Source organism: Moschus berezovskii, chromosome 3 (assembly GCF_049115385.1).
Source record: "Moschus berezovskii isolate FMDL1 chromosome 3, NW_MosBer_1.0, whole genome shotgun sequence".
Taxonomy (NCBI): domain Eukaryota; kingdom Metazoa; phylum Chordata; class Mammalia; order Artiodactyla; family Moschidae; genus Moschus; species Moschus berezovskii.
Genome location: NC_142462.1, coordinates 102,650,758 through 102,666,706, shown reverse-complemented (window position 1 = coordinate 102,666,706; position 15,949 = coordinate 102,650,758). Strand labels below are relative to the sequence as shown.

At 46.0% G+C, this 15,949-nt stretch overlaps 1 non-coding gene across 1 annotated transcript; it reads right to left on the bottom strand.

Moving 5' to 3' along the window:
* Window positions 1-8,580: 8,580 nt before the first annotated feature.
* TRNAP-AGG (transfer RNA proline (anticodon AGG)) lies at window positions 8,581-8,652 on the bottom strand. Its single transcript has one exon. It is a non-coding gene; the product is annotated as a tRNA-Pro (tRNA).
* Window positions 8,653-15,949: the final 7,297 nt, after the last annotated feature.

The window sequence follows — 15,949 nt, the reverse complement described above, 5'->3', positions numbered from 1 at the left end:
GGGCCCTGATCCCTCTGTTGTCCGTGCGTGCGCCCCTCACCAAGCCAGAAGCAGGGACCCTCTTAGGAGGGGCGGCTCCGTGGCCCTACACAGTCCTTAGTGTCCGAAGGCCGCCTTTCTCCACCGCTTGCCTTCCCACGAGCCCTACTCCCGGTGGGCTGCGAGCATGACCCCCACTCATCCTGTAGGCGTAGCCTGTTCAGGGTGGGCACTGCTGATTTACACTCTTAAAATTGGGAGATGTGAAACTTCCGCGGGCTTATTTCACTTCATCATTCATTCAGGGAACGTCTTAGCTAGGAAAAATATGGGTACACTTGAGAACTGGGGTGTTCCAGGACATCTAGGAAAGCACTGGGAGATTCCTAAGCCGGACACACACCAGTCCCTTCTCTCACCCATCCACTCTCAAGGTCTTTGGCATATGTTGTCTTTGTCACCGCCAAAGGCACCCAGGTTCACAAGCTTTCCATATTCTTCAGGGGAGAACCTTTCTTCGCCTGGACATCCCCTACTTATCCTTCAACACTCAGCAGGGAGTCATCTCTAGGCAGCCCTTCCTGACGCCCCCTCCCACCCCATTATGCACACTTGCTGTTCTCCACCCTACCCTCCTTTCTCTCTAGGGCAGCGCCAGTCACTCAGAGTTGTCAAGGTCAGGTTTTTAATTTTCTGTCTGCCCATTTTCTTGAAGACTGGGAAGTTACCATGGTCTTCTGTGTATCTCCAGCATCTGACAAATTCTCTTACATGTAGAATGAATGAGTGAAGGTAAATCTCCCAACTTCACGTCTGTCTACTCTGCTTATCATTTAATACACTCTGAGTTCAGCGTTGCCTGTTAACAATAATGTTGCCTCTCAGCCTCTGTGTGTCTCTCTTTCCCTTCCTCCACACCCTGCCTTCTCTCCTCACTTTTCTTCCTTCCTCTCACACTCCCAGCCCAGTATGTGATCAGAGAGATGGTGAGCACAGATCAAGATGTTTCTTGTGCTCCCTGGGGGACTGGGCTCCACTCCAGAACTTGTGGTTAACGTGATCCAGCTGTGGGGAAAGACTGTTGGGCAAGTCCACCCAGACACCCCTTCCAGAGGGACTGCTGCAGATTTTAGGTTTGTCAAAACTTGGGGAGCAGAGTGCTTGTCAGGGATGGTGGAAGGGGTTGGCATCAGGAAGATGGAGGGCATAGGGTTCCCAGGAATGACGGAGTCAAGTCCCTTGGACTGTAAGGAGATCCAGCCAGTCTATTCTAAAGGAGATCAGTCCTGGGTGTTCATTGGAAGGACTGACGCTAAAGCTGAAACTCCAATACTTTGGCCACCTCATGTGATGAGCTGACTCACCGGAAAAGACTCTGATGCTGGGAGGGATTGGGGGCGGGAGGAGAAGGGGATGGCAGAGAATGAGATGGCTGGATGGCATCACCGACTCGATGGAGGTGGGTTTGAGTGAACTCTGGGAGTTGATGATGGACAGGGAGGCCTGGCGTGCTGTGATTCATGGGGTCACAAAGAGTCGGACACGACTGAGCAACTGAACTGAACTGAATGCTGGAAGCAGAGTGACTCTTTGTTCTGCACCAGCCCAGCTCCTTCTGGTGCTGACTGACCAGCAGTGTCAGCAGACCTTGACTGCTGACCTCTTGGCTAACAGAGGGAGGGACTGGGAAGGCAGTTGTCAACTGTAACATCCAAGGGTCCCGACTCTCCTCAGGGAGCGCTGATCCTGAGTATTAGGACTAATCTCTCCTTGGCTTCTGGGGTGCAGGTCATCATTTGCCAATGATTCGAGGAGTATGCAAGGGACACCTGAACCAATCTACTCTAGGGACCCAAATGTGGGTAATCCCTGAGCCAAACAGTACTGGGTTGAGCGTGAGAGTGGAGATAGGAGGCAGGAGGTATGGGGGGAAGTGGACTGTGGTCCAGAGATGCATCTCTGAAGGGCTTGGAGTGCTGGGAATGCCAACCAGGTGATCAGCTTAGGGGGATGATCTGAATTAATCCTCATAATCCCTGGACCCAGGACTCAGCCTCCGTCCTAATCCCATCCCAGCAGATCATCCTTTCTGAGGATTGATGCAGCCATTTATCCCCATTTACCCTTATTTCTAAATACCTAGATCCTTTCATTAAAAAGAAGAAAAAAAAAAGAAAATCTTTTAAAGATGCATAAAGTACAATACAGAAAGTAACATAATAAATATCCATGCACTTACCACTGAAATCTAACAACTGTTCATTTTTTGACACATTTGATTCAGATAGCCCATCTATTATGTATTTACTTAAATATATGTATCTACAAACAATGGACAATATATTGTCACTCTGGTTATTTAACTTATATGCAGAGAATATCATGTGAAATGCCAGGCTGGATGAATCACAAGCTGGAATCAAGATTAACAGGAGAAATACCAACAACCTCAGGTATGCAGGGGATATCACTTTAATGGCAGAGAGTGAAGAGGAACTTAAGAGCTTCTTGATGAAGGTGAAAGAGGAGAGTGAAAAAGCTGGCTTAAAACTCTGTATTCATAAAAAACAAAGATCATGGCATCTGGTCCTATCACCTCATGGCAAATAGATAGGGGAAATGTGGAAACAGTGTCAGATTTCATTTTATTGGCCTCCAAAATCACTGCAGACGGTGATTGCAGCCACAAAATTAAAAGACACTTGCTCCTTGGAAGAATATCTATGACAAATCTAGACAGTGTATTAAAAAGCAGAGATATCACTTTGCCGACAAAGGTCCATCTAGTCAAAGCTATGGATTTTCCAGTAGTCATGTATGAGTGTGAGAGTTGGACTGTAAAGAAAGCTGAGCGCTAAAGAATTGTTGCTTTTAAACTGTGGTGTTGGAAAAGACTCTTGAGAGTCCCTTGGACAGCAAGGAGATCCAACCAGTCAATCCTAAAGGAGATCAGTCCTGGGTGTTCATTGGAAGGACTCATGCTGAAGCTCTAATACTTTGGGACTTGATGTGAAGAACTGACTCATTTGAAAAGACCCTGATGCTGGGAAAGATTGAGAGCAAGAGGAGAAGGGGGCAACAGAGGATGAGATGGTTGGATTGCATCACTGACTCAATGGAAATGAGTTTGAGCAAACTCCGGGAGATAGTGAAGAACAGGAAAGCCTGCCATGCTATAGTTTATGGGGGGTCACAAAGAGTCAGACATGACTTAGTGACTGAACAACAACAAACAATAGACAATACTGGTTTGTGTGTTTTAAAAATATATTTAAATACAAACATTCATGCTGTTTCATATAGTGCCAGTTCATGAATTTTAACTGCTGAATACTGTGTCATGGTTTGAATATACCACAATTTATTTATCCATTCTTCTGCTAATGGGCATTTAAGACGTTTTCAGCATTCCAGATCATAAGTAATGCTGTGATAAACAGTACTGTGTGTGCCTCTTTGACATATATGTAAGCACTTCTCTAAGGTAGATACCTAGAAGTAGAATTTGTGGATCATAGGATCCATGCACCTTAAACTTTACAAAGTATTGCCAAATTTTTCTATAAAGCAGCGGGACCAATTTACACTCCACCAGCAGTGGCTTTCAGTGCTTGTTTAGACTGACGAACATATTTATAAATCTCTTTGCTCTTGCATTTCATGCCTTTCTTCTTATTTCAGTTTCCTTCGTATGAAGTATATCCTTTGGTGGCATTTCAGAAGTCTCTGAGTGGTAAACATTCTCAGTCTTTGTGCTAAAAGATCTTTTATTTCAAAACACAAATGGCAATTTAGTGGGCATGGATTTTTTAGGCTGACAGTTTTCTCTTGGCCTTTTGAAGATATTCTATTTTTCCTATAATCTTTTGGAGTGAATGAGAAGTCAGCTGCCAATATAATTGTCCTTTGGGCAAACAGGCTTTTTTTTTCTGGTTGCTTTTAAGATTTTTATTTTTCTATTCAGTATTCTGCAGTTTCACCACAATCTGTTTATAAGCTCAGTTTCAACCTGAGAACTGTGTCTTTCTTCTTTTTGGAAAATTGTGGATCATTATCTATTGGAATATTACATTTCCCTCATCCTCTCTCTTTCAAGAAACTTTATATACATATAAACTTTAGATGTATAATATACCAGTACATTGCATTTATCAGTTTAGTTCAGTCGCAGAGTCATGTCCGACTCTGTGACCCCGTGGACTGCAGCACACCAGGCTTCCCTGTCCATCACCAACTCCCAGAGCTTGCTCAAATTCACGTCCATCATGTCGGTGATGCTGTCCAACCATCTCATCCTATGTCGTCCCCTTTTCCTCCTGCCTTCAATCTTTCCCAGCATCAGGGTCTTTTCCAGTGAGTCAGTTCTTCGCATCAGGTGGCCAATGTATTGGAGTTTCAGCTTCAGCATCAGTCCTTCCAATGAATACTCACGACTGATTTCCTTTAGGATGGACTGGTTGGATCTCCTGGCAGTCCAAGGGACTCTTAAGAGTTTTCCACAGTTTGTTGTGATCCTCACAGTCAAAGGCTTTGGCATAGTCAATAAAGCAGAAGTAGATATTTTTCTGGAACTTTCTTGCTTTTTCGATGATCCAGCGGATGTTGGGAATTTGGTCTCTGGTTCCTCTGCCTTTTCTAAATCCAGCTTGAACATCAGGAAGTTCACAGTTCACGTATTGTTGAAGCCTGGCTTGGAGGATTTGAGCATTACTTTGCTAGTGTGTGACATGAGTGCAATTGTGTGGTAGTTTGAACATTCTTTGGCATTGCCTTTCTTTGGGATTGGAATGAAAACTGACCTTTCCCAGTCTTCTTCCTTATGAAGTATATCTTTTGGTGGCATTTCAGTGAAAGTCTTTGAAAGTGAAAGTAAAAGTTGCTCGGTCATGTCCTACTCTTTGTGACCCCATGGACTGTATAGTCCATAGAATTTTCCAGGACAGAATACTGAAGTGGGTAGCCTTTCCCATCTTCAGGGGATCTCCCCAACTCAGGGATCAAACCCAGGTCTCCTGCATTGTAGGCAGATTCTTTACAAGTTGAGCCACCAGGGAAGCCCAGAAATACTGGAGTGGGTAGCTTATCCTTTCTCCAGCACATCTTCCTGACCCAAGAATCAAACTTGGGTCTCCTGCATTGCAGGCAGATTCTTTACCAACTGAGCTATCAGAGAAGCCCAAAAGTCTTTGAGTATAATATATAAATATACATATGTGTGTATATATATATATATATAGAGAGAGAGAGAGAGTTCTTTTCCTCATGTCTTTTAACTATTCTTTCATATTTTCTATCTCATTACTTTCCCCTTTCCCCCCTTATTTTGAACACTTTCATCAGCCTCATCTTCCAGTTCATCAATTCTCTTTCCGGCTGGGTCAAGTCTACTGTTTCATGCATTGAGTCTTTAGTGGTGTATCTTTCATTTCCTAAAGTTTTGGGTTTTTTTCGCTCAATGAGCTGCTTTTCTTCATAGTGCAATATTTTCATTATTGTTTATTTTCTTGTCTTTCATCTTTAACACTTTTAAGAAAACTTATACTGTGCTTATCATATTTTTCTATTATGCTCCATTCTTAGAGTGTTAATTGTCCTGTCTGCTGTGTCTGCCAATTCTTCCTTATGATGGATTGCTTTCTTGTCTAGCTTTTAATATTTTATTATGAATTCTTTTTCAGTAGGTGTTTCTGACTTGTCACTTTTTAGTGAGATTTCCATTACGACTGAGCGACTTCACTTTCACTTTTCACTTTCCTCTTTCACACATTGGAGAAGGAAATGGCAACCCACTCCAGTGTTCTTGCCTAGAGAATCCCAGGGACGGGGGAGCCTGGTGGGCTTCCGTCTATGGGGTCGCACAGAGTCGGACACGACTGAAGTGACTTAGCAGTGAGATATACCTTGGGTTATGAAACATGCTTGGAGAGCTCTTTCCTGCTTTCTGTGGCTGTGTGGTATTCCTAGGGATTCCTGTGGTATTCCTTTGTGGTATTCCCAGGGAGTCCTGTGGTATTCCTAGGGATTTTCCTAAACCAATTCTTGGCTTGAGGATTCAGCATCATGCAGATAAACCCAGAGGCAACACAAGCGTCTTCTCAGGCTTGGACATCAGTTTCTCAGAGTTGACTTATATTTCTCCCCCTTTTTCTCTGCTTCCTTAAACTACAGTGTGCCATTTTTAGTCTTCCTGCCATGGATAAGGCAGATCTTCGATGTTCTAAACTTTAATGCAGAGGGTTCAGTCCCAGCTGTTTGTCTCTGCTGGGCTGAGAGGACACAGCCTAGAACTGAAAGCAATATATCTGTTATCTGTGTCTGAAATGAACCATGGGCTCCTGTGATAGCTCTTTTCCTTCTTCCCCTTTCCCTTCTTTGTTTTGTATTCCTTTTTTTTCCCACTTTTTTTGCCACACAGTGCAGTATATGGGATCTTAGTTCTCTGATCAGGGATTAGAAGCAGAATCTTAACCACTGGATTGCCAGGGAAGTCCCTTGCATTCCTTATTAAATTCTGATATCTGGAAATTTCAAAGTCAATTTTGCAATTGTTCATACTTTAATTTTTAAATTCTGTTCTCTGCAATATTTCTGTGTGTGTTTTAGGGGACACTAGGTGAAGGGAGAGCCACGTTAGTTCAGTCTGTCATGTTGTCAGAATTTCCTTTCTAGATTCTCTTTACCTTTAGTAGTATTCCTAACAATCCCTGTCTGTAAGGTACATTATAGTTTGCAAAGGGCTTTCACATACAGTTTCTGATTTAATCCTCCCAACTTTGAGAAATGAATATTATTGTTCCCATTTTACCAAGAGGAAAGCTAAGACTCCAAATTGTAACTTTGATCCTAGCTTTTGGACTTTGAAGCCAGTGTACTTCACAGCTTGGATTTTGTGTGGTGGGTTTGTCTTTTCTTAGTCTCCAACTCAGACCCACTCCTCAGTCCTGACCCTCTGCTTTTTCGCTGAGGCTGAGAGGCTTTCTGCCTAACACAAGGCAACATTTTGGCTCTATAACCTTCTCAGGTTCAGCACCTGGAGCTATGACAATCTCCTTCTGCTTGGTTTGGACTCAGTGGGAATAATGGGGTATCTACAGGACATGGCTGGAGAAGGCACTGGAAAATCCCATGGACGGAGGAGTGTAGTAGGCTGCAGTCCATGGGGTCGTGAAGAGTCAGACACGACTGAGCGACTTCACTTTCCCTTTTCCCTTTCAGGCATTGGAGAAGAAAATGGCAACCCACTCCAGTGTTCTTGCCTGGAGAATCCCAGGGATGGGGGAACCTGGTGGGCTGCTGTCTATGGGATCACACAGAGTCGGACACGACTGAAGCAATTTAGCAGCAGCAGCAGCAGCATGCCAAAGCCTTTGACTGTGTGGATCACAATAAACTGTGGAAAATTCTGAAAGAGATGGGAATACCAGGCCACCTGACCTGCCTCTTGAGAAACCTGTACGCAGGTCAGGAAGGAACAGTCAGAACTGTACATGGAACAACAGACTGGTTCCAAATAGGAAAAGGAGTGCATCAAAAGCATTGTCACCTTGCTTATTTAACTTATATGCAGAGTACATCATGAGGAACACTGGGCTGGAAGAAGCACAAACTGGAGTCAAGATTGCTGGGAGAAATATCAATAACCTCAGATATGCTGATGACACTACCCTTATGGCAGAAAGTGAAGAGGAACTCAAAAGCCTCTTGATGAAAGTGAAAGAGGAGAGTGAAAAGGTTGGCTTGAAGCTCAACATTCAGAAAACAAAGATCATGGCATCTGGTCCCATCACTTCATGGGAAATAGATGGAAAAACAGTGGAAACAGTGTCAGACTTTATTTTCTGGGGCTCCAAAATCACTGCGGATGCTGATTGTAGCCATGAAATTAAAAGACGCTTACTCCTTGGAAGGAAAGTTATGACCAACCTTGATAATATATTAAAAAGCAGAGACATTATTTTGTCAACAAAGGTCCGTCTAGTCAAGGCTATGGTTTTTCCCGTGGTCATGTATGGATGTGAGAGTTGGACTGTGAAGAAAGCTGATTGCCGAAGAATTGATGCTTTTGAACTGTGGTGCTGGAGAAGACTCTTGAGAGTCCCTTGTACCGCAAGAAGATTCAACCAGTCCATTCTAAGGGAGATCGATCCTGGGTGTTCATTAGAAGGACTGATGCTAAAGCTGAAACTGCAATACTTTGGCCACCTCATGCGACGAGTTGACTCACTGGAAAAGACTCTGATGCTGGGAAGGGTTGGGGGCGGGAGGAGAAGGGGACAACCGAGAATGAGATGGCTGGATGGCATCACCGACTCTGTGGACATGAGTTTGAGTGAACTCCGGGAGTTGGTGATGGACAGAGAGGCCTGGCGTGCTGTGATTCATGGGGTCGCGGAGAGTCAGACACGACTGAGCGACTGAACTGAACTGAACTGAGCAGCAGCAGCAGCACAGGACATGGCTAGTTGGGTAATTGACTGGCACCTTGTCCTGAGTCCTTTATTCACTCACCACTGGATCATCTCTGCTTCTAACTTTAGTAAAGGCAGGCAGTGTATACTTGTGTGTGTGGTGGAGAAAAGGGAATGGAAAAAAAGAAAAATCGGGCTCGTCCGGGATTTGAACCCGGGACCTCTCGCACCCTAAGCGAGAATCATACCCCTAGACCAACGAGCCACTGATGAATATACCCTTCCAGATGTGCCTTCTCTGCCACCTTAGCAGCAGCCACAGTCTGTAGTTCCTGGAAGAGTTTCTTAGTCCAGGCTGGCTCCCAGCCCAGACCGGCTCCACTCCAGCAGGCCTCACCCCTCAGCGCTCTCCTCTCCTCCCCAGCCCACTGCGGGAACTGTTTCATCTTCCCTGTGACCATCCAGCTCTCTCCCAGGCTGCCAAGTGGAGTTCATGGGGTGCTGCTGGGAAAGGGCAGAGAAGGGGCCAGGCTCCCCCAGCTCCCCTTGTGAGAAGCCCAGGGCTAAGGGGAGCCAGTTTGGTGTCTCCCGCACCCGGAACGAATCATTCTTCTTTCTTATCTCATGATTAGACCATCAGAAAAAATCCTCCTAACTCATCAGCCTCCTAGATGGGGACTGAGAAGCCTGTCCTCAATCACCCTTGATTAGGTAGGTGATAGTTGCTAAATGACTCAGTTTCTTCATCTGTCAGTTGGGGAAGGCACACCTGCCCTGTCTCACAGGGTCATTTGAGGATCAGGTGAGAAAACATAGGTGCACTTTACAGGACTTCCCTGGTGGTCCAGGGGTTAAGACTCCCCCTTCCAGTGCAGAGGGTGGGGGTTTGATCCCTCGTCAGGGAGCTAAGATCCTGCTTGTCTTGTAGCCAAAAAGCCAAAACATAAAACAGAAACAATAATTGTAACAAATTCAATAGACTTAAAAAAGAAAGAAAGTATGCTGCAAACTATAAAGTGCTGAAAAAGGAAAGGAGTCATGATCATGTAATCTGAGGGCAAGGAAAAAAATACACACTAGGAGAGCTGCCACTTAATGCTTACGCTAGGCTGAGCGGTGTGATCTGCGCTTTACAGCTCTTACTTAACTTCATGGCAGCCTTGTGAGATAGCTGTCACCCCACTGTAAGAAAATGAAACTTGGCAAAATTCAGCTTACAAGGATCACATTTATCTGAATCCAAAGCCTGTTTGAAACACAGTACACATGCTACCCAGACTTTCTAGAAAACCAAAAATGGGAATACATTCTGTAAATACACACACTCCCTCCCTCACTCCGGCCTGCCTTGTTCATCCCATCCAGGGAGGCTGCAGGGACGAGCTGGCCCATCAGCTAAGGGTGGCCAGGGTGGGGTTCTTCAAGCTGGGGTTCCCCAAATGAGAGAGAGGGAAGAGGTCACCCCTCTGGAAACTGGGGCCTTGTAGGAGACCCAGGAGGCTCTGCCATGGCACCACAACCATCACATCCCAGGATGCTTGCTTGCTTCCAGGGGGGGCTGCCTCCTAGGAGGCTGGGAGCTCCTGGGGGGACAGAGATCTCTCCTATTGATCTCTGGATCTAGGCTGGCATCTGGCACTTGGCAATCCTGCTGACAAACGACTCCCAAGCACTTCTGTGTGCCTGGCCTTCGGTAAGCACTCTATCAGATTAATCTCATTTCACCCTCACAGCACAGTTGCTGCTGTAGATATTTCTCACCAAATAACTGTGGAATAAATGAGTGCAAGAATGAAGAAAGAAAGTCAGGGGTGTACACAAAAAAACCCACCAGGGGCAACAGATACTCACTTGGATCGAGGTAAAAACCACAAGCCTGAAGAAACCGTCTCCACCGTCCACGCAAAAATAGACTTCCTAATAAACCAACCCCTTCTCTTGGATAGGAGGAAGAATGGTTCTCACTTTAGAGAACGGATTGGCCAACATTCCTTTGTACCCAGGGGATCAAGTTTTATCATCTCCATCCAGGAGTGTCTGGACCAGATGACTGACTCAGCTAACTAGTCAGGGCCAGAGAGAAAAGCAACAGCTCATCTGTTCTCAAACCAAAGGGACTTTTTTGGGTAATTGTTCCCCAGCTTCAAACTGGCTTATAAATAAAAGCCACTCAATGCGTCATTCCATTACCTCAGTATGCATTCCCTAATTGTTTCTCTCCCTGGGTGTGCCAGGGAGTGAGGTGGCTCCTAGTAAGGGCTCCAGGGGGACTTTGTGGAGAATGTTTCAGAGCTGAGACTGGGGTTGGGTCCCAGCCTGGGCTTCTCTCTGGGGTTGTTGATGGAATTTGAGGCCAGATCCTTCAGTGTGGGCGGTCTCAAGCAGTGTCCTGCCTAGTCAATACCAGTAAACCCTTCTTTGCCCAGAGCCATAAGACACTCTTTTCCCACCCTGCACTTCCCTGGTGTTTCCCTGGGCCACCCCTGATGGCCAGATGGTAAAGAATCTGCCTACAATGCAGGAGATCTGTGTTTAATCCCTGGGTTGGAAAGATCCCCTGGAGAAGGGAATAGCTACCCACTCTAGTATTCGTGAGCCTTCCTGGTGGCTCTCAGATGGTACAGAATCTGCCCACAATGTGGGGGATCTGGGTTCAATACCTGGGTCAGGAAGATCCCCTGGAGAAGGGAATGGCAACCCACTCTAGTATGCTTGCCTGGGAAATCCCACGGACAGAGGAGCCTGGCAGGCTCTAGTCTATGGTGTCACACAGAGTCAGACACGACTGAGCATGAAATATGTTGTAGCAGTTTTAGCTTCTTTGCCAAGAGCCATAAGACACCCTTTCCCTACCTGCACACTTCCAAATGCCTCCAAGACGGTGGGATCAGGGAGAGGATTGCTTTCCTGGTGGCAATCCGTTGGCATCTACCATGCATTGTTTTCCAAAGTGACTGTGGCCTGGCTCTAGGCAGAAGGAGTTCAGGCCCTCAGTCACTCATTTGTCTCTGCATTTCAAGGCCAGCAGGTGAACTTCTCTAGGGAGAGTCATGATTCTGCCTCAGGGTGGGGATAGGATTGGGGGGTGGTTTCTGTCCTTTCCTCCCAGCTATGAGGATGGCATTTGTTCAAGTAACCTTAGATGATTTCTCATTTTCAAAAGAGCATGTATGAACCTTTCCCTTATCTCACCGCTTCTCTGGAGAGTGACCGGTCAGTACTTAACAGACAACATTGTCACAACACATCATTTCAAGCTCGTTGCCACCTCCTATGCAGGAAAAACACAGCAAAAAGCGAACACTGGTTGCTTCTGGAGAGGGGAATTGGGAGCCTGGGTGGGAAAGAAATGTATTGTTCACTGTATATTCTTTTGTACTTTTTGAATTTTGAGCCCCGGGCATATACAATTCACTCGAAACAGGAATTAAATGATAAAAAACTAAGCAGAGAGAAGCAATGATTCAAGCCCCTGGAGAGTTGAAATGTCCTATGGATCAGAGCAGCCTGGCAGAGCTGGTATTTGGCCCCCCGGGGAGTGGTTCTGGTTTATGTCCTGTTCTGAATCATGCCTTGTGTGGAGCCAATATTGAAGGTACTAGTCAGCAATAGCCCTGGGCCAGTGAAACTGGTGGTTGTGCTACTCAGGAACTTTGTTAAGGACCTTGTTTATTATATCACACCTATGCCTCCTCTGTGAACCCCCCTCTTTGCCTCTCATAATCCGAAGAATGGTTGGTTTGTGTTTGCTTTCTGGACATTGAATTTTGTAAATGGGGACCCTGGGGAAGCACGAATGTGTGGTCCATCAATAGCAAGCTCCCAGAGTAGCTGTATTTCAGTCCAGCCCCTGAACTTGCTTCTGTTGTTTCTCTCTCTCTCTTTTTTCTGCTTTCACATTTGATTAATAATTTCTCATTTATCCTATATAGTTCTGTAAGCCTTCCTTAAACTATCTCTGGGAAAGGTGGGAGTATATATGAATACACTACTAAGGACAATGGGGGGGTAAAAACCCTGAAACAAAAGAAAATCTCCTCTTTCACTAGGACTTTCTTCTTTTTTCTGGATAATTAGAAGTACTAGAAAAACATAATTTCTCTTGACTGTTTTCCATTTGGTTCTGGGCATTTATTAGTTCAACTTGAAATCACTGGTTCTCAATTGGAGGGGACAGGAGCAGGGGGCAATTTTGCCTCTCGGGGGGCCATTTGTGTCTGGAGACACGACTGGTTATTATCACGGGGGTGACAGAGGTGCTCTCATCATCCAGAGGCCAGGGATGCTGTTAAACATCTTCCATTGCACAAGACAACCACCCCCCATCCCAATCCCCCCAGATCATCTGATCCAATGTGGCAGTAGGGCTGAGGCTGAGAAAACCCTGGTCTAAATGTACCTGATGTGATATTCTGTAAAGCCTCAGTGTGTTGTCATGTTCCTAAATTAATAAAGTAACTCTAAATCTGATAAGGGCACAGTATTATATATTAAATATACAGTTGCCCTTTAAATATACAGGGGGATTGGTAAGGACCCCCTGCAGACACCCAAACCCTCTGATGTTCAAGTCCCTTATATAAAATAGCATAGTGCTTGCATATAATCTCACACATTCTCTTGGATGCTTGAAATTATCTCTAGATTACTGACAATACCTAGTACTTATGCTGCTGCTGCTAAGTCACTTCAGTCATGTCCGACTCTGTGTGACCCCATAGACAGAAGCCCACCAGGCTCCCCTGTCCCTGGGATTTTCCAGGCAAGAACACTGGAGTGGGTTGCCATTTTCTTCTCCAATGTGTGAAAGTGAAAAGTGAAAGTGAAGTCGCTCAGTCGTGTCCGACCCTTAGCGACCCCACGGACTGCAGCCCACCAGGCTCCTCCATCCATGGGGTTTTCTAGGCAAGAGTACTGGAGTGGCTTGCCATTGCCTTCTCCGAGCACTTATAATACCTTGTAAATAGTTATAAATACAATGTAGTAAATTGTAATAAAACATATTATCTAAATTATAGTAAAATATAATAAATATAAATGCTATGTGAATAGTTGCCTGAATAAGGCAATTTTAAGCTTTGGTTTTTGGAATTTTCTGGAATTTTTAAATATTTTGGTTGGCCCTTGCAGAAGCGGAGGGTCCACCATACCTAAAGTGTCTCCAGTTTTTATATCATTACCTTTCTCCTTTACTACTTGTCCTCTCCTTAAAATCTCCCCCTCCTCCTACTCCATGGCTTCAATGACTGGAAGTTTTTTATCTCTTGCCAGTGAGACTCTATGCTTGAGTAAGGCTCAGTTGGCCTGAGCCCCACAGGGGCATCTGCCTCCTTTTAACTGTGGCTGGGTTGCCCTCAGCTGGGGCCCATTGCCCCTTCTTCTGATGTGGGGTGGAATAGAGAGGAAGACAATGTCTGGGAAGTTGTCAGGACAGTAATGCTGCTGCTAAGTCACTTCAGTCGTGTCTGACTCTGTGCGACCCCATAGACGGCAGCCCACCAGGCTCCCCCGTCCCTGGGATTCTCCAGGCAAGAACACTGCAGTGGTTTGCCATTGCCTTCTCCTCAGGACAGTAATGGGAGGGGCTAAAGATGCAGCCACTTGGCCTGAGGAGTGGCAGTGAGAGGCCTGGGTATCTCTTACTCATAATGGTTGGACTGACAGCCCAAGCCCAGGGGCTGCCCTCACGGGCTCCTGTCAGAACCAATTGCAGAGGTGGGTACCTCAGCAGAGCCCTGCTGACAGCTGAGGTGGACTAAGTCCACTCAGCCCAGGCTGACACATTGCCGCTTGCCCTGCCCAGTGATGGGCACTTAGAACACTGCCTTCAAGGGGGCCTCTGGCCCTGGTCTTAAGGACCCAGGGCACAGAATATGCCAACTCAGGCAATCTAGTGGGGACCAACTGGCCTTGCAATTCCTGGACAGTTAGCTGGCTTTCACCAGGAACCTCTGGTAGGAATCCTACCTGTGGGTGAGTGTCTGTGTGGAGCGTGTGTGTGTGCTCATGCACACGTATCACTGTGTGCCTGGAAATGTAAGGCTTTCAGAAATGGCTGACATGTCTCCATCTAGCATTTCTAGTTCAGGATTCAAGGGACAGATCTTTGTCCTAAAGTGTGGTTTTCTGGGAGTTTCAATTGGAGAAGCTGAAGTCTTTGCTCAACTTGTCTAACTTGGAAGGAATCAAACATAAACTCTTTCTCTCCTGCAGAAAGTAACAGCCCATATCTCTGCTGAGCTTTCAGACCTCCAGCTCTTGCCTTTTGCTGGGCTCCTTGGAGATTCCTCCAGGCATAACTCAGCAGTCATTTTAGGATTTGAGGGGAGTTTATATGCAGATTTGAAGGCTTCTCCTATCATGGCTTCCTTCATTCCCAGAAACCCACCTTCAATTTCCAACTGCTCTGGAGTCCCAGGCTCTGTCTTGTGACTCTCCAAGTCAATAAAGGCTGGACTTTTTGCTTGAGGAGCCCTAGCTAGTCCTTGCCCTTTAGATGGGGATTGTCCTTCGGAAAAATCCATTTGAATGTAGATGGCAGGTGGTTCCTTTCATTCAAGGGTTGAGTCCCCTTTAGTTTCTGCCTGTTTTGAGGGCACTTTATAGTGCTTTCAAACAGTTTTTTTTTTTCACATTTTGTCCAGAGTTTATAACTTTTATAAAAGGTAAGATGGGATTTATCTGATCCAAACAACTGCCATTACTGGACCATCCTTTCACTTTTAACTTATCTATATATCTATAGTCTGCCGAGGTTTGGAAGAAGATACACTCATAAAGGCCGAAGTGTAGTGTTGAGTATAAGTGCAAGCAGAGCTTTAAGTATTTTTTTTGGCCACTCAATGTGGCATGCAGGATCTTAGTTTCCCAACCAGGGATCAAACCCGTGCCCCCTGCAGTGGAAGTGCAGAGTCTTAACCACTGGACCATCAGGGAAGTCCCCAAGTAGAGTTTAGAGTGGAGCTGGGGTCACTGGGGTGGGCTTCTCAGCAAATCAGGCTAAGAGCTGGGCAGGTCTGGGATGGGCAGACAGGGGGAAGTCTGGCAGCTTAGGCACTGCTGAGTTAACGGCAGGGCCAGGTGTGAAGAGGGACCACAGCACATCAACCTGGACCTGGCTGGGGGAGTTCTGAACAGGAAAGGTTCCATCTCTGGGGAGACTCGCCATGAAGTAACTGGCAGCCTGGGATCCCTTAGACCTCTAGGCACTGTCGAGTTGCCCCTGGACTGTTCCATGAAGGCTGTTCAAGAACACTCTCCATCCCCTACCCTTTCCTGCAGCCTGAGGCTGGCTGAGCCCAAGACCCCTAGAGAGGGAGACAGGGGGCACCTTCCACAATGGGGCAGATGGTGTGCAAATACCTACAGGGATGTAGTGGTGCCTGAAGCGAAACGAAGAGGCTTGCCTTCAACAGCTCCACTCAAAGGGAAAAAGAGTGGTGGAAGGGTCTTCATTAAATATGGGTCAGCATCTCCCTACTGAGTCCACTCTTATTTATTCCAGCCCGCAACATTGCATATCTGGATTCTGTGAGCCCAATCTTTTATCCTCTGAAGAACAC